This window comes from Oryctolagus cuniculus, chromosome 18 (assembly GCF_964237555.1).
Source record: "Oryctolagus cuniculus chromosome 18, mOryCun1.1, whole genome shotgun sequence".
In the NCBI taxonomy this organism is placed as follows: domain Eukaryota; kingdom Metazoa; phylum Chordata; class Mammalia; order Lagomorpha; family Leporidae; genus Oryctolagus; species Oryctolagus cuniculus.
This window is the reverse complement of record NC_091449.1, coordinates 30,323,955-30,347,075: the sequence shown is the minus strand read 5'-3', so window position 1 is coordinate 30,347,075 and position 23,121 is coordinate 30,323,955. Positions and strand designations below refer to the sequence as shown.

The 23,121-nt window shown below is 41.7% G+C and overlaps 1 pseudogene; it reads right to left on the bottom strand.

Annotated features, from left to right (window-relative positions):
* Positions 1–14,393: 14,393 nt before the first annotated feature.
* Positions 14,394–20,037, bottom strand: LOC108175507 (peptidyl-prolyl cis-trans isomerase A pseudogene; annotated as a pseudogene).
* Positions 20,038–23,121: the final 3,084 nt, after the last annotated feature.

The following is a 23,121-nucleotide window of genomic DNA, read 5'->3' as shown; positions in this document are numbered from 1 at the left end:
GACTTGGACTATATCTCGCCATTCTTTCTTAGCCTGTAGGGTTTCTAATAAGTCAGCTGTGAGTAATTGGAGATCCTCTGAAAGTAATCTGGCATTTCTCTTGTGTACATTTTAGAATCTTTATTTTTTACTATAGAGAGTTTGACTACAATGTGTCATGGTGAAGATATTTTCTGGTCATGTCTATTAGGAGTTCAATGTGCATCCTGTCCCTTTCTTTCTCCAAATTGGGGAAGTTTCTGTAATTTTCACTAAATAGACCTTTTTATCCATTCTCTCTTTCCACATCTTCAGAAACTCCTAATTCCCATATGTTGGGTCATTTGATAGTGTCCCATTATTCCATAAATCCGCAACACTGCTTTTAATTTGTGTAATTTCTTCTTCTTCTTTTTTATTTTTTTCGTTTGACTATAAACTTTCCTGATGTTTGTCTTCTAACTCAGATATTGTTTCTTCTTCCTCACCGAGTCTGTTGTTAAGGCTTTCCACTGCATTTTTATTTGATCTGTTAACTTCTTCATTTCTAATATTTCATTTTGATTTCTTTTAAAATCTCAATTTCACAGGAAAAATTCATGTCATGTATGAATTTCTTTAATTTGTGGATTTCCTTCTGATTACTCTTGAAGTGTTGTCTTGCTTATTCTTGTTTCTTGAATTGCTGCATTTGTTTTTAGGTATTTGTGGAGATTTTTTTTCCCCCTTCTGATTGCGTTTATCTTTGGACTATGCCTCTGTGGTTCAGTGGAGTGTCTGCTCTTTCTGTGAATACCCAGAGGTGTGTGCTTGGTGTGGCCAGGGAGTTCTGTTCAGTGCTCCAGGGAGAGGGGTTCCAGGGTGACAACCAAGTTGGGTGTAGTAAGTTTCTTTTTATTTTTCTTTCTTCTTCTTCTTTTTTTAATCAGAGAGGAGGGTTTGGTCATCTCTATTGGCAGTCTCACCTTCATCTCCTCTCCAAGGCAACCAATGCCTGGGCACTAGCCCCATTGTGTACAGTATTCATCCACACTGCCATAAGGACCACAGACAGGATCCATGCAGTACTCAATGTGAGCACAGATCCCCCAGCAATGACTTACCTCAGGCAATCAGGGAGCCCCAAGTGTGTGGAGCTACCCACATACTTGGGGCTCAGAGACCCAGCCACACCCTGCGCCCTCCCATGCAGCCAGTGTTTCCACAGTCCCAGTACACAAAACTCCCACTGTCACAGGGCACTGAGGATCCACTCTGCCCTACCCATCATTCCCATCCCCAGAGAGACAGATGCTCCCAGAGCGAGCTGCCTGTGGGTACTCTGCCCAGGCAGCCTAAGCCCCAGAGCCCGTGGCATGCTGGGAGGCTGGGGGCACCTCACAGTCCTATGTGGGTGCCTAAACCCTATCAATCCTCCTGCCCAGACTCAGGCATCTCCTCTTGGCTGGTTGCTGTCCACATGGACACAACCTGTCCCAGCTGTTACATATGTCCAAAATAGTGGCCACCCTATCTAAGCTAGTTGCAGGGTGCTATTGTCTGGGGGGTCAGGGAGAGAGAAATGTGCTCCCTTTTTTTCCCTCTAGGTTGGCAGGTACACTGTCCCCCACTGGGCTCCAGGCCAGACTCAAACAGGTTGTCCCCACAGCTTTATCACCAATGACTTGGGCTGCTGTGGTCTGGTCTCACCTCTCTCCAAAGCTGATGCTGAGTCTCTTGGCTGCTGGGGTCCTGAGTTGTACACGTCTATACCCTCCACATAGATCCATAGTGTCCCTCTAACTTCCGTGGAGTTTCCACTGCAGTTTTCTCTCTAAAGCTTCACTGAGACTGCACTCTCCACCTTTTTATTAACTGTCTTTCCCCTCGACAAGAGCAGTAAGCGCCCTCTCTGTTCTGCCATCTTGGAATCTCCCAGTACTTTTTTTTTTTTGTATTTTGTCCTGAAAAAGATTTTAAAAATAATGCTAATTCTGAATCAGTTTCAGTCAAATACTGATTTAAAACAATTCTTTATCAAGTTAGTTTTCTAAATGAATTTCCACTTTATTTTGTGATATTTGTTTTGTGTATTCTCTTGTAACTTGGTAGTGTCAATAGAATGATACATTATTAAAAAAATAGGTAACTAATGTTAATGCCTCATTGTTTCTTTTTGTAGCATGATCGTTCTTCAGGTTTCACTTTATTTCTATTTGAGTTTAAATCTAAGCTTATACTGATTTTTGTTCACGTGGTCAGTTTTTAGTGAATAGGCCTAATGTGTTCTCATTTAATTTATATATGTTTTAAGTACATTTTTCCTCAGTCATGAATAGTTACATATCTTACATGACTTAATATATGGAGTATAGAGAGAGCCCTGTGGGGGAATGAATTTGACATTTTAGATGAAGACACTGATGTGGAAAAGGACAATCTTACATATTTTTCCCTTCATTTATTACTTTTATTTACTTATTAAAAGACAGAGAGATAGAGATAGAGATGGAGATCTTGAAACCACTGGTTCACTCCTTAAATGTCCACAACAGCCAAAGCTGGGCCAGGTTGAAGCCAGGAGCTGGGAACTCAGTATAAGTCTCCCACATTGGTGGCAGGGGTCCAGGAACTTGGGGCTGTCATCTGCTGCATCCCAGAGTGTGCATTAGCAGAAAATTGGAATTGGAAGTGGAGTTGGGCTCTGAAGCCGGGCACTCTGATGCCAGGGTTGTAAGAACGTCTTAACTACTACATTGCATGCATGCCCCCAGTTCTCCATTGATTGAGTTAGCAAGTGTTCTGTCCTTATAGACTCTTGGTATAATCCTGAGTTTATGGAAGGAGGCAAAATTCTGTGTCTTGATTTTTTTTTCCTTTATTTTGAGTTTCTTCTGAAGTATCTTACAGGGCAGATGTTTAGTCTAATGGTTAAGACTCCTGCATCCCTTATTACAGCACTTGTGTTTGATACCCAGCTGTGGCTCCTGCTAATGTAGACTCTGGGAGGTAGCAGGTGATGGCTCAGGTAACTGGGTTTCATGCCACCAATGTGGGAGATGTGGATTGAGTTCCCAGCTCAGAGCTTTGGCCTCAACCCAGCCCTGTCCTTTGTGGGTATCTGGGGAGTGAACCAGTGGATGAGAGTTCTATCTCTCTCTCCCTCTCTGCCTCTCAAATAAATACATTTTTTAAAAGTATTATCTTTCTTCTTTAGTGTATTTTCAAAACTGCCCAGAGATCCATTAGATTTCAAGTATATATACCCTGCTTTACTGGGATTTTAAAAGGATGGTGAAATACCTGCATTCTAGATTTGGCCCTTTGGAAAGAGACCAAAGGAAGTTATATATAAAATGCTGATAAATACCTGGGAATAAGCCCATTTAGATTTCTTTATAATTCAATTTGCTGTTATTTCTGTTCTAGAAAAAATAATCTACAGGCTTCTATGGAAATTAAATTGGATACATTTGATGATTAGTGCTTGATGTAAATTTTATGCACAGCACTTAATTCTGTAACATTTCGTATTATTCTGTGATTTAAAAAACTATCTGAATATATACTTTTTTAAAAAAAATTCCTAACTGTTAATGTGAGCTTTCTTCTCTCGTCTTGGTTCTTGTTATTAACAGAAAACTACATAGCTTTTGAAAGCAACAAAAAAGGCAGAGTATAATGCTCTGGAGATTGCTGTTGCTATTTTCCCTTAAATGTGGAAAACAGGCAGGACATACAGATCCATCACATTCTTTTGATGGTTGTGTCATACTTCATTGCAGGAATTGTTTCAGTTATAAGTGGTAAAACCCAACTCAGACCAGCTTATGGGGCTTTCTGGAATTTGGAAGTCTAGGATGATGGCTGATTTTAGTCATTGTTGGCTGTGTCCTTTAATTCTGTCTTCCTTAGTGTTAGTTTCATTCTCAGATTGGGTTACCTCATGGGATGGCATAGATGGCCTCTAGCAGCCCCTAAGAAAGAGGGAGAGAGACCTTTTTGCTAGCATCTGATTGACCCTGTCAATATGTTTTGCTTGATCTTTGGTGAGTCACTATGAACCAGAGAAATGGAATCATCAGTTCCCATTGATTCACATTTCCAGTTTGTAGAGAGGGGATGCAGCTTTGTGAATGTCCAAAAGACAGAGGGCAGTTTCTAGGAGGGGAGTTCTGTTACCAGAAGAAGGTGGCAGGGCTGCTTTGCAGGCAAAAGCATGGATGTTGGCTATATATGAATGAGTCATAACTTAACCTGTTTCACTGTATTGATGGGTATTCGGTTTTTCATTATTGCAAATAGATTCCTAAAAAGCATGTTCAGTGTGCTACTTTGTGACTTGATTAAGATTTTCTATGGTTAGATTATTGAATGAAGACTTTTTGGGTTAAAGTTGTAGATTTTAAATTTTGAAAGCTGTTGTCAGAATGTCCTCCAAAAAATATATGAGCATTGGATATACTCCTATCAAGTGTGTCGGATTGGCAGTTTACCATAATCTTAAAACACTGAATTTAGGAAGTGCTTCTCTAATGAATGAAAAAAATTGTTTTTATTTGGTTACTATTATTTGCTATGATTTTTTTTCATTTACTGTGTTCATGTATTTTTCTGAAAATTGTCTTGCCTATTCTGTTGTTTGACTTTATTATTAATGATTTATATATTTTTTACATTGTGGCTTTTATGTCTTAATATTAAAGATGTGTGTATATACATAAATATGTATACACACACACACACACACACACACACACATATATATATGAAAGAATACAGCCATCCCACAGTATCTGCAAGGGATTGGTGTCAGGACTCCCTATGGACATCCAAATCTATGGATGCACAAATCTTTTGTATAAAATGGTGTGGTGTTTGCATATAACCTATGTACATCTTCCAGTATACCTTAAATTGCCTTAAATTATTTATACTACTTAATACAGTGTTAATGATGTAAGTAATTATTTTGTATTGTTAAGAGGATATTGACAAGAAAAAAGTGTACATATTCAATACAAATGCATTTTTTCCCCAAATGTTCTTGATTTGTCATTGATTTCTGTGACTTATGTGGAACCCTTGGTTGATGGCTTCTTGGATTGTTCATAGTTTTTGGTTATTGTAGATGGAGTTGCTAAGAATATTTGGGTAAAAATATTTGAACATATGTTTTCATTTCTCCAAGAGTAAATATCTATGAGTGGGATTGCTGGGTTTGATAATAAGTGTGTTTTATTGTATTGAAAAGTTCAAAATTGTTTTGCAAAGTGCTGTATTTATTATATATATTATTTGCGATATATGAGAGTTCTAGTTGTTCCACATACTTGTCAATACTTGTTAGTTTTTTAAGTTTTAAATATTCTATAGGTGTGTAGTGATAGCTCATTGTTTTATTCTACATTTCCCTTATTTGCTATATTTAGCAATTTTTCATGTGCTGGTTGGCATTTCTATGTTTCTGGTCAAGTGTCTACTCAGATCTTTTGCCTACTTTTTTCTCCCTTTCCCCAAAGCAGGGGGGTGGTGGTGGAAACACTTGTTTTTTTAAAATGTAAGAATTAAAAAAAATTTTAGACTCAAGTTCTTTATCAAATATGTTTCACAGATATTTTCTTTCTGTCTGTAGTTTCATTTTCCATTTTCTTAGCAGTGTCTTGAGGAGCAGAAGTTTAAATTTTGATCAAGCCTGGTTTATCAATATTTTATTTTATGGTTTGTGTTTTTTAATGTCTTATCTGGGAACTCTTTTTCCTCCATTTCTCTTTTCCTGACTTCCTTTGAATTGAGTTTAAAACATTTTTTAAATGGATCAATCTTATCTCTACTGTTGGCTCATCAGCTATATCTTTTACTGATTAAGTTTCTTTCCTAGTTGTGCTCTAGTGCAATAGTTCTTAGCTGAGAGAAGTTATTCTCCTGACCCCCAGACATTAGCCAACATCTGGTGATGTTTGTGGTTGTCACAACTATGGGTGGGAAGCCAATGGCATCTGTTAAGTAGAGGTGATGGGTGCTACCACATACCTTACAATGCACAGGACAGCCTCCCATAATAGGGAGTTATTTGGTTCAAAAGATCAGCAGTGCCAAGTTGAGAAATCCTGTTAGAGGGCAGGGCTCAGAAAAATTGTCTGTCAAGAACCAGGTGGTAAATTTTAGGTTTTGTATGACATATATGATTGTACATTTCCTTTCTTAAAGTCTTCTTAGCTTCTGAACTGTGCAGAAATAGTCAGCAGGCTGGATTTAACCCATGGTCAGAATTTGCTGACTCTTGCCCTAAGATTTACAATATACATATAATACCTTCAAATAATATCATTTCACTAAATATGTAAGATCCATTTCCCATCTTCTCTCCTTTGTGCTATTGTTGTCATATATTTTACTCATATGTTACAGACCTCTCAACACATTGCTCTTATTTTTGTTTTAAACTGTTCTCTGAAAAGTTTGAAAATAGAGGTGGGCATTTGGCATAGCAGTTAAGATGCTGCTTCAGCCACCTGCATTCCATATTGGAGTGTATGGGTTTGAATGCAGGTTCTATTTCCTACTTCAGCTTCCTGTCAGTGTGCATCCTGGGAGGTAACAGCTGGTGGCTCAAATACTTGGGTCTCTGCCACTTATGTAGGAGACCAGGACTGTTTCAGGCTTGTGACTTTGGCTGGGCCCAGTCGTGGCTGTTGTGGACATTTGGAGAATGAACCAATGGATGGAAGACCTTTCTCTACCTGTCTCTGTTTCCCTCTCTACCTTTTAGACAAAATGAAAATAAATAAATTAAAAAATTAAAAGTTTAAAAACATGTTTATGCATTTATTAACATTTGCTGTTTTTGGTGTTTTTTATTTATTTGTATGAATCTAAATTTCCACTTGGTATCATATTCCATATGAATAAATTGTTTTATGATTTCTTTTTGTGAAGGTTTATTGACAATGAATTCTTCCAGCTTTTATTTATTTGAAAATGTCTTCTGTTTTGATGACTCGTGTTGCGCAGAGAATTCTGAATTGGCAGTTTGTTTTAGTGCTTTAAAGGCGCTGCTCCGCTGTCATTTTTCTTATGTAGTTTCTAGCAAGTTGGCTGCTTGTGTGTTAGTGTGGCTTCTTTAAGTTTATTCTGCAAGGATTTCCTTGTTCCTCGTTGTGTGGGTCTATTTCCTCAGATAATTCTTCTGTTTTACTTTCTGTCCTTCATTGACATTTGATGCATTTATTCTTTGTCATTTTGTCCCATAGGTCCCGTATGTCTTACTCAGTTTTCAGTCTTTCTCTGTTTCTTTTTGGATAATTTCTATTGCAGTCTTCAAGTTTGCTGATCTTTTCTTGTGTACCACTTAAATTGCTGTTAATCCCATCTGGTGAAATTTTAATTTCAGATATTGTATTTTTTTAATTCATGGATGATTGTTGGGGATAGGACTTTTTTAGTTTCTATCCTTTTTCTCTCATCTAACCACGTTTTCCTCTCCTTTCTTAAATGTACAGAGTGTATTCATAAGCCCTATATATGTGTTGTTATTTGCTAGCATCATCTCTATAGTTTCTGTTTGTATTGATTGTTCTTTTGGTTATCAGTCATATTTTTTCTTTTTCTTTGCTATTTGTTTAGTTCTAATTGAATTTTGGGCACTATGAGTTTTATTTTGTTGCTGTAATTTGTTTTATAACAAAGTGGTGTTGGCTATTTTTTTTTTATGGAATGCAATTATTTGGAATTAGTTGGATCCTTTTAATGCTAGCTTTTAAGCTTTGTTTTGGCACATCCAGAGCAGGCTTTAGTCTAGGGCTAACTTGGGTTCCCCTTCCTTATTTTAAATCTATCTGGTGCCCCATGTATTATGTGATCTTTTCACTCTTGTTCATAGGAGTGAAATTTTTTCTGCTTATTTTGTGGGATCTCTTCTCCCAGCCTCAGGTAGTATTATTGCCTTCTCAGGTGGAGGCAGATTGGTACTTAACTGATGCTGGAGAGTACCCTCTGCGTGCTTCTCGTGTTCTCTGTTCATTTTCCTCCACACCAAAACTCTGCCTTGCAAATTCTGGCTGCATTGGCTTCTAAACTTTTATTTCTGTCTCCCTAACTTAGTGAGTCAACCTGGCTCTGTTTCCTTTCTCTGTCTGGAGGCCTAGAAATTGCCTTCTGTACTAATATGGTGTAATTGTGCAGTTCACCTTTCTAGTTTCCCTTCTTAGGTGTCACGTTCTTGTATTGCCTGTTGTTTATCATCTAGAGAACCACTGTGTCACGTCCTTTGTCCAGTTTTCTAGGTATTCAAGGTAGGGGTCATACATATGATAAGTATTATTCAATGTTGGCTGAAAGCTGAAGTCTACTTGAGTCTTCCAGGTTGGAACCATTTCCAAAGGATATGGAAGAGTCTATGTCAGTAGCTATTTGGTAACCAGGTCAAATTTCTAAGAGTTTCTGTAGCTCATTCCTGTTGAAATTTTATGAAAATGGTTGGTAGGGGCAGGCACTGTGGTGTAGCGGGTAAGATAGTCACCTGCAGTGCCAGCATCCCATATGGGTGCTGGTTCGAGTCCCGGCTGCCCCACTTCCGATCCAGCTCTCTACTATGGCCTGGGAGAGCAATAGAAGATGGCCCAAGTCCTTGGGCTCCTGGCTCCTGGCTTTAGATCAGATCAGCTCTGGCTGTTGCTGTCAACTGGAGAGTGAACCAGTGGAAGGAAGACCTCTCTCTCTCTTTCTCTCTCTCTCTTTCCCTCCCACCCTCCCTCTCCTTCTCTCTGTGTGTAACTCTGGCTTTCAAATAAATAAATCTTAAAAAAAAAAAAAAAGAAAATGGTAATTGACCATAAAAACATCTGGGAACATTTTAATAAAGAGGAATATGGCTGGACCCATTGATAACGCTAATACAGTTTCCTTACATCTAAAATTAAGAGTTTTCTGCATTCTTGACTTCCAAGGTACTTCAAGAAGTTCATGGAATGTAGAAGTAAAATGTAAGTTTATCTTGATGCAAAAAAAAAAAAAAATCCATTCACCAAAGTGTTTTCAAAAAAGTTTAGGGAGGGGGCAAAGTCAACCAGTGGACTGGAAGAACTGTCTCTATCTCCCTGTCTCTATGTCTTTCAAATAAGTAAAAGTTTGTGGAAAATGTGTATTATGAAAAGATTATGAATGGACTTCAAAATTCTTTGCACCAAATAACTTATCTTTTTATTCAATTTTGCATGAACTCCGCAGTATATATGCATTTTTGTGGGGTGGTCAATGAGGGGATAGGCAAATAAAATCCTGCTTTACTGCGAGGCGTGGGTGAACTCACTATGCAGTGTGCTTCTGGAGTTCAGCTTTTACTACTTTCAGGCCAGGTGGGCTGATGACTTTCTCACTGAAATACTGGTAATAATCTTGATATGTAGTAGCTCTTTAAAGGCCATTTTGAATAGAATTGGAACAATTAACAAGCAATTAAAAACTAATTAGAATCTTTGCATTATTTTCGTGGGAAGCATAATACATTGTAATTACTCATGAATGTTCTTGCAAAATCAAGTAACACTAATTTATAATTAGCCCTTAAGCTACAGGCAGCTTCCTAGGTGATAGCTGGTGATATTTCCCATTAAGGCTTTTAGAAACTCACATACTCTTTTATTTTAGATGGCTCAGAAACTTTGCGGAGGTGCTAGGCACATTACCACTGATGCGGCTCTGGTGCCTTGACAAAGCGCTCCCGCACTTCGCTTTCCTTCAGTGCTTGCAAGGTACCAGAGGAGCTGCAGGGAAGATGAGCAGTTTAACGGTTTCTGAAGTCGTATTAAGCTTTATAGCACCAGAAATCTATTTAATTCCCTGTCATCGCTTCTAAAATGCATTTCAAATCTGTTGTCGTTGGTAAAATGCTCAGAGTCATTGGAGAATTATTTTTGACGTGGTATTTATATCTAAAATTTGCTAGTGAGACAAATCCTCTCCAGTGATGGAGGAAATTAACATTTTGGCTTTTCAACATAGCGTTGATACTAGGTTAGAGCTTCTGGTTCCCTGGGGTCTTTCAATATTATGGGTTTAGAAAGGCTAATAAGATTTCCTCCTTGTTTTTGGAAAGTCACATTGTCTTGGTCACAGAATTTTCCTGTAAATCCAATTTTCTGTTCTTTTAAATAACCATTTTGTTAAGCCAAGTCACTGTAGTTTCTATGATACATAGATGTTGTCCCTTAATTTAGAAAGCAGAATCAATGCCTGTATTTCTTTTTTTTTTAAACAGTGTACAATGTGTACATACAGAATGTAATTGACTGTTCAGCAATTGGCAGGGGAGGGTTCCACCAGGCTCAAAGGACTGCAATCTGCTTTGCTGATGGCATTGTGCAGGGACAGGGGAGAGCACTGTCAGCGAAGAGCTTGTCTGGAGAGGAGGCTGATAGGACTTGGTAATGTTAGACAAGGGTTTATACTGTGAAATTAGCTGCATAATGTTTATGGAAAGATCTGAGGATATTAAAGCAAATATTGACAATATAAAGCTGAATTATTTTCCCCAAAATATGAATGTTGGTCTCCAGGTATTTTTCGATAGCATTTGTTACACCGAGGAAGCTTGAGATTGAGTCTCTTTCCATATCCAATTTTTGAAGAAATAGAGGATGTGGGAAATGGCAGGAGCATAGGTGTCTCTCAGAAGATTCTATTTTAGAGATCATGGAAATGTATGAATATCTTGTTTACCCAGCAGTTTTGCTTCTAGAGATTCTAAAGATAATTTCCCTAGAATATAAGTATGGAATTATTTAAGGCTCCTCACTTGTGGGGTTGGTTGCTGATGTATGGGTCTATGTCTCCCATTGTTGCTTGGTCTAAAGATCACAATTGTGGGGTCCTTATTTCATCCCCTTTATGCTCCTTTTCCATGGAGCTTTAAAAAAAATCACAATGGGTTAGAAAATAGACAATGTTTTTCAGCATTTGCACATTAAAAATCAATAGGAGCACTTAGGTCTAACTCCCTCCCCCTCTAACCCAAGGTTCTGAATTAACTGCTTTGGAGTCAGCCCAGGTGTAGATAATTTTTGAAAACACCCAGGGGATCCTGATGTGCTGTTAGGACTAACCACTGGTGTAAGGAATGGTGTGCAGTAAGAGTAGTGCCTTATATTCTTTTTTTTTTTTCCTAAATATTTATTTATTTATTTGAAAGTCAGAGTTACACAGAGAAGAGAGGTAGAGAGAGAGAGAGAGAAGTCCTCCATCCACTGGTTCACTCCAGTTGGCCACAACAGCGGAGATGCGCCGATCCAAAGCCAGGCTCGGAAGCTTCCTCCGGGTCTCCCACGTGGATGCAGGGGCCCAAGGACTTGGGCCATTTTCCACTGCTTTCCCAGGCCACAGCAGAGAGCTGGATCAGAAGTGGAGCTGCCGTTTCTCAAACTGGCACCCATATGGGATGCTGGCGCTTCAGGCCAGCGCTTTAACCCACTGTGCCACAGTCAGCGCCCACCTTATTTTTCTTTAGAGACTAAGAGTTGTAGGCTGTGCCCTGCATTATTTCTTTGCACTGCTTTTTGTGTTCCGCCAGAAGAGATGGTGTCTTATTAAAAGTCACACCTCTAACTTCACAGTTGTTACTTAATTATCTGGTGGTGTTTGATGAAAGTCCAGAACTAAATACCTAGAGTTCTGTGAAAATCCTTTTTCCCTGATCTCTACCACCGTCTAGCCATGTAACCTTGAACATGTGGATAACCTATCTATGAATTTTGTTTGTTTGAAAAGTGGGACTAATACAGCTTTGCTTATGTTCTTAGCGTAACTTCAGAATGGTTCTTTAATGTCTAAGTCTCTTAACTAAACCCCGCTACGGTAATGCTGGCATGTTCGGCCGTGACATACCTGGAGGGTGCTCTGTATAAGGCATTCTCCTGGGCATTGAGAGAGAACAAAGATGTACAACACTCAGCTCCTGTTTCAAGGAACCTTCACAGGTGGGGGAACACATACAAAAAAGGTTCGTGTATCTCATATTGTCAGATGAGCAATCAAGGTTTAGAGAGGAAGAGAGAGGGCTGTAGACTGGGTGGGAGGGTGACCAACTCATCCTGGTTTGTCTGGCCCTTTACTAGCATTAACACTGAAAGTTGTGTCGTGGAAACTCTTCAGTTCTGGGCAAAACTGGAGGATTGCTCACTTTACAGTGGCCGAAGAAGGCTTGGCAGTGACAGGAGTTTTCCTTGGAGGAAGGAGCATTATAGGTATTGGTGGAAATAATTGCGTCTCTACTGCACACAAACATGCACCCACCCATGACTCGGCAATTTTACTTCAAGCAATTATACACACAAGAAATGAGTTCATAGCAGCATTATTCTTTTGTTGTTGTTGTTATTGTGTTTTTTTTTTTTTTTTTTTTTGACAGGCAGAGTGGACAGTGAGAGAGAGAGACAGAGAGAAAGGTCTTCCTTTGCCATTGGTTCACCCTCCAATGGCTGCTGCGGCCGGCGCACCGCGCTGATCCGTTGGTAGGAGCCAGGTGCTTCTCCTGGTCTCCCATGGGGTGCAGGGCCCAAGCACTTGGGCCATCCTCCACTGCACTCCCTCGCCACAGCAGAGAGCTGGCCTGGAAGAGGGGCAACCGGGACAGAATCCGGCGCCCCAACCAGGACTAGAACTCGGTGTGCTGGTGCCGCTAGGCGGAGGATTAACCTGTTGAGCCACGGCTCCGGCCAGCATTATTCTTGATAACTCCTAACTGCAAACAACTCCGATGTCCACAGAGGAGAATGGGTATATAATTGTATATATTTTGTGTATAGATTGCCTGTAATTTTGTATATAATTGTGGTATATTAGCAGAGTGGACTATTAAAAAACATGGGTAAATTTCTCAGATACATTGTTGAGTGAAAGAAGCCAGACATACAAAAGATCTGAATCTATATGATTCCACTTATAGAAAATTAAAAATTATGCAAACCAGGGTGGGTGTTTGACCTAGCAGTTAAGACACTGATTGAGACACCTGTGTCCTATATTGGAGTACCTGGGTTTGAGTTCCAGTTCCAGATTCTGGCTTCCTGCTAGTGCAGACCCTGGGAGCAGCAGGTGATGGCTCAAGTGTTTGGGTCCAGGCCAACCATGAGAGACCTGGATTGAGTTTCCAGCTCCTGGCTCAGCAGCAGCTGTTGTAGGCATTTGAGGACTGAACCAGCAGATGAGAGCGCTCTCTCTCTCTCTCTCTCTCTCTCTCTGCCTCACAAATAAGAAAAAAATACAAAAAATAGGCAAACAAATTATAAGACAGAAGAAAGAGTAATTTGGGGTTATTTTTAATTTGATAATTTTAAATGGCCCACAAATGAAGTTATAAATATCCAAATGGCCCTTGGCAGAAAAAAATTCCCCACCACATTTTACATTTTTTAAATGATTTATTTATTTATTTGAAAGTCAGAGTTACAGAGAGGCAGAGAGAGAGAGGTCTTCCATCCGCTGGTTCACTCCCCAGATGGCCGCAATGGCTAGAGCTGTGCCGATCCGAAGCCAGGAGCCAGGAGATTCTTCTGGATCTCCTTCACTGGTACAGGGGCCCGAGGACTTGGGCCATCTTCCACTGCTTCCTCAGGCCATAGCAGAGAGCTGGATAGGAAGTAGAGCAGCCAGGACTTGAACTGGCACCTATATGGGATGCCAACACTGCAGGTGGTGGCTTTCCCTGCTATGCCACAGCGCCAGCCCCTATATTTCTTTTTTAAAAGTTTGTTTATTTATTTATATAAAAGGCAGAGTAACAGAGAGAAGATGGGGGAGAGAGAGATCTTCCATCCACTGATACATTCCCCAAATGCCTGCAATAGCCAGGGCTGGGCCAGGCTGAAACCAGGAGTCTAAAACTGCATCTGGGTCTCCTGGTACTGCAAGAAATCAAGTCAACAAACTTTGTGAAATGTTTCACTTTAAATGTCAGGTCACTCAGGCCCTGTTGTATCTTCAGTTACTACACTGGTAATTTTTTTCCCTTAGGACTGACTTTTTTTGTTTTGTTTCTTTTTAAATTTTCATTTACTTTGTTGTTTTGTTTTGTTTTGTTTTTAAACATTGTATTTCAGAATAGTTTTAAATTTACAAATGAAAAATTGTGAAGTAGTAATAGAAAGAGTTCCCATATACTCCAACCCTGCTTCCCCTATTATTATCTCATGTTAGTATATTTGTCACAATTAATGAACCACACCCAGCTTCCTCTGTTTCTTGCTTGAGTTTTTATTTTATAATCATAACTTTGACTGAAATCCAGTTAGACTTGGAGAGGAGGAGGGAAAACATGAAGCTCAAAGAATTGCAGTGAGAGCACAATGATAGGATATTGCAAATCGATGAGATGGAGGGGTGCTCTCCCGAGCTGTGGAAGCAATGGTCTGGTGGTTCACATAAAAGCATAGGTCAGATTATTATAATTGTTCACAACTGACAATGGTCATCTTCCTGCTGGTCTCGCTGGAGTGCTCCATGGCTTCCACAATGCTCATGCTCCCTTTCACTCTGCCAAAGAGCACCTACTTGCCATCCTGCTATGCACTCTGGGCAGTGCAGATGAAGAGCTGAGAACCATGTGCATTGGGTCCAGCATTTGCCATAGACAAGGTGCCAGGACCTCATCATCAAATTTCTCTCCATGCATGGACTCGCCCCCTGTGCGGTTATGGCGTGTGAAGTTACCGCCCTGGCACATAAACCCTGGAATAATCCTGTGAAAGTAGGAACCCTTATAACCAAATCCTTTGTCTCCAGTACTCAAAGCACAGAAATTTTCTACTGTCTTTGGAACTTTGTCTGTGAATAGCTTGAAGGAGACATGGCCCAAAGGCTTGCCATTGACAGTGATGTCAACAGAAACTGCAGGGTTGCCTATAGCTGATGGTGGGCAGCTCGGCTGACAACAGTGTCTGCAAAGCCCCCTATTTGTTTTAAATCCAAACTCCTATCTCTCTCACCCATTCAACCCTCTAGTATCAACATTCTGGGTTCAATTTTTTTTTTTTTTTAATTTTAGCTCCCACATATGAAAGAGAACATGTGGCATTAGTCTTTCTGTGTCTGGTTTTTTTCACCCAATATGATGTCCTCCAGATCCATCCATTTTGCTGCTGTGCAACAAGACTTCATTCTTTTTTATAGCAAAATAGTATCCTATGATGTATATGTACCACATTTTCTTCATCCATTCATCTGATGGTGGACACTTTGGTTAAATCCATATCTTGGCTACTGTGAACCGTGCTGTGATAAACATGGTGGGATAGACATCTCTTTGATACAATGATCTCATGTCTTTTGGCTATATACCCAGCAGTGGGATTGCTGGGTCATATGGCATTTCTATTTTTAGGTTTCTAATATACCTGCAGGGCTGGCATTGTGGTCCAGCAGGTTAAACTGCTCCTTCAATGCCAACATCTTCTCATCAGTAGCATCAGAGTGGTGGTTCAAGTTCCCGCTGATCTGCTTCTGATCCAGCTCTCTGATAGTGCTCCTGGGAAAGCAGCAAAAGCTGGCTCAAGTATTGGGCCCCTGCCATCGTGTGGGAGAGCAGCATAGAGTTACTGGCTCCTGGATTTGGCCTGGCCCAACCTGAATCCTTGGAGTGAACCAACAGATGCAAGATCTCTTTCTCCCTCTGACTCTCTCCACACCCCCTGCCCTGTCACTCTGCCTTCAAATAAATAAAAAATTTAAAAATTTGCACACTGTTTTCCACAGGGGCTGCATTAGTTCCCACCAACAGTGTATAAGAGTTCTTTCTCCCCATTTTCACTGGAATGTTACTTTGTCATTCTGACAGGAGTGAAGTGATATCTTATTTTTGATTTGCATTTCCTTGATGCCTACTGATATTGAACATTTTTAAATATACTTATTGGCCATTTGCAATTGTTCTTTTGGGAATTATCTATTCAGGTCTTTTGCCCATTTTTTGATTGGTATTTTATTTTTTAGTTTTTTGAATTGCTGATATAGTCTGGATATTAATCTTTGTCAGCTAAGTAGCTTGCAAATATTTTCTCCCATTTTGTGGGATGTCTCTTTACTCTATTGATTGTTTTCTTTGCTGTGCAGGAGCTTCTGAGTTTGATATAACACCATCTGTCTAGTTTTTCTTTTCTTGCCTGCACTTTGGGCTTTTATCCAAGGAATCATTGCCTACACCAATGTCTTGAAGTGTTTTTCCTGTATTTTCTAGCAATTTTATAGTTTCTGGCCTTACATTTAGGTCTTTGATCCATCTTGAGTTGATTTTTGTATATGGTGAGAGGTAGGGATCTAATTTTATTCTTCTACATACATCTGTCCTGTTTTGCCAGCACTTTTTATTAAAAAGACTTTCTTTTTGCCAATGTATATTCTTGGCACCTTTGTCAAAAATCAATTGGCTGTATGTATATGGATTAATTTCTGGACTCTGTTCTATTGATCTATATGTTTGTTATTATGCCAGTACTATGCTGTATTAATTACTATACCTCTGTAGTATGCTTTGAAATCGGGTATTGTAGTGCCTCTGACTTGCTTTTTCCTTGCTTGGGATTGCTTTGGCAAATCTGGATCTTTTGTGGTTCCATATGAATTTTAGGAATTTTTTCCTAATGTCTAAAGACTATCTTTGTTATTTTGTTGGGGATTGCATTGACTCTGTAGATTGCTTTAGGTAGTATAGACATTTTAATGGTATTAATTCTTCCAATCCATGAGCAAGGAACATCTTTCTATTTACTTGTGCCCTTGATTTCTTTCATCAATGTTTTATAATTTTTATTGTAGAGATCTTTCCTATTTTAGTTAAATTTAGTCCTAAATAGTTGATATTTGTATGGCTATTGTGAATGGGATTTCTTTTTTCAGCTAGGTCATTACTGGTATACAAACATGCTTTCTATTTGTATGTTGATTTTGTATCCTGCAACATTAGTAAACTAGTTTATCAGTTCTAACTGCTTTTTGGTGGTATGTTTTGGTTTTTCTGTCTGCAAACAGGTCTTTTGACATCCTTCCTTCCAATTCTGATGCCCTTTCTTTCTTTCTCTTCCTTAATTCTTCTTGACAATACTTCTAAAACTATATTAAGAGTGGTGAAGGGGGGCCTGTGCCATGGTGCACTAGGTTAATCCTCCGCCTGTGGCGCCAGCATCCCATATAGGCAGTGGGTTCTAGTCCCGGTTGCTCCTCTTCCAGTCCAGCTTTCTGCTGTGGCCCGGGAAAGCAGTGGAGGATTGCCCAAGTACTTGGGCCCCTGCACCCAGATGGGAGACCAGGAAGAAACACCTGGCTTCTGGCTTCAGATCGGTGTAGCTCCTGTCATTGCGGCCATTTGGGGGGTGAACCATCGAATAGAAGACCTTTCTCTCTGTCTCTCTCTCTCTCACTGTCTGTAACTCTACCTGTGGGGAGGGGGGGAAGAGTGGTGAAGGGGCCAGTGTTGTGGCGCAGTGAGTTAATGCCCTGGCCTGAAGCGCCGGCATCCCATATGGGCGCCGGTTTGAGACCCGGCTGCTCCACTTCCAATCCAGCTCTCTGCTATGGCCTGGGAAAGCAGTGGAGGATGGAAACTTGGAAGAAGCTCCTGGCTTTGGATTGGCACAGCTCCGGCCGTTGCGGCAAATTGAGGAGTGAACCAGCGGATGGAATACCTTTTCTCGCTCGCTCTCTCACTCTCTCTCTATCTCTCTCTGCCTCTCCTCTCTCTGTGTAACTCTGACTTGCAAATAAATAAATAAATCTTTAAAAAAAAAGAGTAGTGAAAATTAACATTAACGTCCTTGCCTTGTTCTAGATCTAAGGTACCATTCAATATGATATTGGCCATTGGTCTGCCTTTATCATTTTGAGGTATATTCCTTCTATTCCTACTTTGTTGAGGTTTCTTTTTTTTTAAATCACCAGGGGATATTGAATGTTTTTAAAATATTTATTTGTTTGCAAGTGAGAGTTACAGAGAGAGAGAGAGACAGAGAGCAAGAGTGAGAGAGAATCTTCCATGCACTGGTTCACTTCTGGCTGCAACGGCCAGACTGGGCCAGGCTGGAGCCAGGAGCTTCTTCCAAGTCTATCACGTGGTTGGCAGGGCCCAAGCCCTTGAACCATCTTCTGCTGTCTTTCCCAGATCATTAGCAGGTTGCTGGATCCAATGCAGAGCAGCGGGGACATGAACGGTTGCCCATGAGGGATGCTGGTGTTGCAGGTGGCAGATTTACCTGCCATGGCACAATGCTGGCCTGTTGAATTTTATCAAATGCTTTCTCTGATCATATAGTTTTTGTTCTTCACTCTATTGATATGATTTATGACATTTATTGATTTGTAAATGTTGAACGATCTTGCATCCCTGGGATAAATCCCACTTGATTGTGATGTATGATCTTTTTGGTGTAGTGTTGGATTTGGTTTGCTGATATTTTCCAGAGAAGTTTTGCATCTATGTTCATCAAAGATATTGGTTTCTAGTTTTCTTTTTGCACTATGTCTTTGTGTCTCCTTGAGTTTAGTTAGGATCATTATTATGAATTATTTTTCAGGCATTTCATAGATTTTCTTCAGATAAAGCTCTATTGCTGGAGAACTGTTGTGTTCTTTTGGAGGCGTCATGCTTCTTTCTACTACATGTTTTCTGTGTTGCTATGTTGATGTCTGTGCATCTGCTTAATAGTTCCATCTTTTTGTGGAGTAGGATTCATTGGAAAAAACTTTTCTTTTTAGGTGAAATGTGGGGTATTACTTGAGTTGTTGCTTTGGCTTTGGTTCTAGATGAGCCTAGAAATGTAACCTAATTTTTCAGTTGTAATCAGCATCAGCTGTGTCTGTGAGTGCCACAGTTGTCTAGTCTACAGCAGTTCTGGGAGATGGTAGTATGACTTTGAAGTGGGTGTGAGTTTCCAAAGGCATGCCTTTGTCCAGAGAGTTGGATATCAATTACACTAAGTTTGTGATGGCTGTGGCCATGCTCCTGTTGCTATGGAACACAAAGAAGTCTGCCCCCTTGTCCCACCAGAGAAGTCTGGATGATACTGGGACTTATGGAACCAACAGCTGTGGCCCTGGGACTGTATGATGTGGATGGGCCATTCCCCAAGTCTGGCTGTGTGGGCATGAGGAATGCTTGGGTTTGTAACACCAACAGCCTGGGTCCCAGCACTGGGGAACGTTAAGGAGATCTAGCCCCAGTCCCACAGGGTGCATATAAAGGTTACGCTGCGGAATGTGCACTGGCAGGTATGGACCTGGAGCAGTGGAATGCAGATACATCCTTCCCTAGGAGGTGTAGAGTACTATAGTGCTAACAGTCACAGTCTTGAAATTGCAGGACACAGTGGAGGCCTTACCCAGGTCTCACAGAGTAAGTGCCAGTTGTGCTGGGAGTTGTGGACAGGCAGCCATCAACCAGAAGCAGAAGAATGCATTTAGGGCCTTCCAGATAGCACAGGTGAATGTAACTCTAGAGGTTGTATCACCAACAGTGATGGTTCCAGAGTTGCAGGGCATGGAAGGGACTACCTCCAGTTTCTGCAGGGCATGCAGGGGTGACACTGGGGTTTGTGCCCTGGCCACTCAGTGCTCTGTACAAAGCGTTTTCCACAGGTCTTGTCCTCCGGGATTGTGTATGACCTGCTGCCGGTGACTAGCTCCAAGAAACCAAGGGAGCTTCCCTGATGACACAGAGTGAGTGAGCCCGGCTCCAGGGCGTGTTTCCTGAATTCCCGCAGCTGCAGGGTTCAGAGGGGCCTGCTCTCTGCCCTGGGATGTGTCCTTGCTCTGTCTCTGGCGGTTTCGGGCAGTGACAGGGCTGCTTACCGCCTCCTAAGGTAGAGGGCACTTAGCAGCTTCACAGCAGCACTGTGGGCTCAGGCAGGCAGTGTTCATTCCTCTCCTGGAGCAAGGTTGTCTCTTGGACCCCGGTCAATGCTCTAGACTGGTTTTGAAGTCAGTGAGGTCTGCAGGAGTCATGGCATTTTCTGCTTACCTCTTTCCGGCAAGATGGTGTCCCCTGGCTAAGGAACCAGGGAAGGAGTGGTGGGTGGCAGCAGCAGGTGGCAGCAGCGTCATGCCTCGTTCCTCTCTGCTGGCTTTCAGAGTCTCTGTGCTATCGGTAGCTTTCATAACTTCTTCATTCAAGTTTTCCCTCACTCAGTCTGCTCAGTTCTATTATTTTATGTATAGAATCTGTTGCCCAGCAAGATGGCATGCCCCTTAATTATGATTTAGCTCCTTCTGAAAAGTCATCAGTTTTCTTAAGATATGGTCCCATGAGCTTGTCCCAGAGCTCCCACCCCTGGGCAGGGCCGGTGGTTTCAAGTGTAGTTGAGTGGACAGAACAAGTGTCAGGTGGATGTGGGGCGGGTCTTGTCTCACTGTCAGACACTGATGAGCAGTAGAGTTTTGGTGGCAAGGATGAGGGTCCCCTGTCTAAGTCTCCTCCAACCTTTCCCAGTGTGGCTCCTTATTGAGTGTGCTTTCAGAGCTGGTTGATTACAAAGCTGGCTTTTTTTTGGGGGGGGGAGCTCACACTTTTTTTTGTGGGAAATCAATTGGCCTGTGAATTTGGGGCAGAAGCTCTGCCTGGCAGCACTGCCCTGGGCAAATGCCTTCACCTCCCTGGGGCAGGGTCTCTTAGCTGAAGAATGAGAATGAGGGGGGCTGTCTGTGTTTTCCCATGGTGCCAGTGTTGTCTGAACCCCAAAGCAACCTGTAATTTTACATGATTGTTTCCCTTCTTAATTAATTCTATGCCATTTCTTTCTCCTCCTCTTTTTTGGGCATTAGTTGCCCATTAGTGTCCATTAGTTAGTTACTAATGATGGTGATGTTAAGTCCTCAGTAAATGTTGGTTGGCATTAATTATGTTCCAGGAGCTGAGCTAAGAGCTTAATTTATGTTCTCTGTCACATAGAGCTATGGCTTATGGGACAATTATTAGCTTCTTCATCTATGAAACTGGGCCAGTGAGTCTTGGGCTGTTATCTGCCTCAGTCATGTGACGGGAAACCAAATCCAGAGCAAATTGAACTCTTAACCTTTTTTTTTTTTTCCTTGTATAGGAGTCAGATATGACTGTAAAAAGGTAACTCGGATCTGAAAGGAATGAGCAGTGACCCCGTCCGTACCTCTACCTGGGGACACACTGGGACTCCCTTTTTTAGATAAAGGATTTTTTTTAGTTCACAGGCGGGGGGGCGGGGGGGGGGGGAGAGGCTGATTCACTCCCTGAATGGCTGAAACAGCTGGGACCGATGCAGGTTGAAGCTGAAGCCAGTAGCCTGGAACTCTCTCCTGGGTCTCCCAGGTGAATGGCAGGGGCCCTTGGGCCCTCTTCTGCTGTTTTTCCAGGCATGTTAGCAGGGAGTTGGATCAGAAGCGGAGCAGCCAGGGCATGAACAGTGCTCAGATATGGGATGCTGGCATCACAAGCAAAGGTTTCTCCTGCTGCACCTCTGTTCTGAGTTCAGCTTATCCTCAGAGAGGCCACATGTAGGCATAAATCTCAGAAGGTCAAGACTTGAGGGATTGGAAATACTGATTTGTCACTTTTCATCTTTAGAATGTGTGCCTAAGTTTCCTTAGGTCTTTTTTGAGATCACAGAAAAAATTCACAACCCCTGGTCAGATGAAGGAAGACTTTGGGGCCAGCAGAGAGCTTTCAAAAGGACAAGAAAAGGTGAATGGATGAACTAGAAGTCGCTGAGTCTGGCTGGTGGGCTCTGAGGCCTCTTTTTGCATGAGACAGCACCGGATTATTCCAGAGGGGTCCCAGGGCTCACTGCTGTTGACGAGGGCCTTGCACTGGAGTGGCTCTGCCCTGCCCCTACACACAGCTCTGAAAAACTTCTTCCTGGGAAAAGGCACTTTCCCAATCTAGAGTTTATAATAAAAAGGAAGGCTCTCATTTGGGGCTGTAGATACTAGGAGAGTGAATGAACGGAACTACTTTATTTTTAAACAAAGTTTGCAAAAAATGAAATTGACAGAATGAACAACACAATTGTCTCAACTCAATTTCCAGTTTTCTTCTTTTTTATTAAAAAATAGAGAGGAAAAATGTAGCTATATATTAAAAGACAAGACGAAACCAGCAATTTACTAAAACCAAAAGCAAAATAGAAGATAATTTAGCAAGGCCCTCCCGCCTCAGCCTGCTGCCTGCCTGGTTCCTGTTCACCTGCAGCGGGAGGTCTCTGTGCACCTGTCAGAGTGTGTGATGGTTGATTTGGGCGGCTGGAGAATGGGCTGAGAAAATGCTGGTTCAGCATCTCTGCACTTGGCCTTCAGGACATTCATGTATCTTGGATATTTACTGGTATTTTTATAGCAAAACTATATAGGTAAATTTATTTCCCTCCGTGTTTTTCAAAGCTAAACTTGCTGGCAACACATTAAAGCCTCTGACAGGCCTCACAGCAATGTGCCTTCACACACTCCCACAGGGGGATTTACGCAAATTTTCCTCGAGTTTCTGGCCATTAGCTCTTTTCCACAGAGTCCCTGGCAACATTTTCCAGCCCAGCTGTAGCACTCATAGCAAGCGGAAGGCAGTCTCCCAGCCAATGTTTACTGGACATGAGCTATGTACCTGACACTGTGCCAAGTATCCCCCCCGCCCCCGCCCCCATCCACTTCTCATGATGGCTTTGAGATGTTGTCAGGATTTGTGTCCTTTACAAACCAGAGAAAACAATAGTAGCTGCTTGCAGGATGGTTAAGGAAGCGTCCCAGGATGGCAGAGCTAGAGAGGATTTCTGGCCAAGCTCTGAAACCACAACACAGGGCCTGGCTTTCTGCCTCAGCTATCATACTCTGCGTTTTTGTTTGCTTGTTTTTTTGAAGGTTATTGTATTTATTTGAAAGGCTGAGTTACAGAGAGGGAGAGAGAGGGACAGAGATCTTCCATCCACTGCCTCATTCCCCAAATGGCTGCAATGGCTCTGGCTGCACTGGCCCAGGCTGGGCCAGGCCAAAGCCAGGAGCCAGGAGCCAGGAGCCAGGAGCTTCCTCTGGGACCCCCACATGGGTGCAGGGGCCCAAGCATCAGGGCCATTCTCCACTGCCTTCCCAGGTGCATCAGCAGGGAGCTGGATCAGAAGTGGAACAGGGGCTGGTGCTGTGGCACAGTGGGTTAGAGCCCTGGCCTGGGTG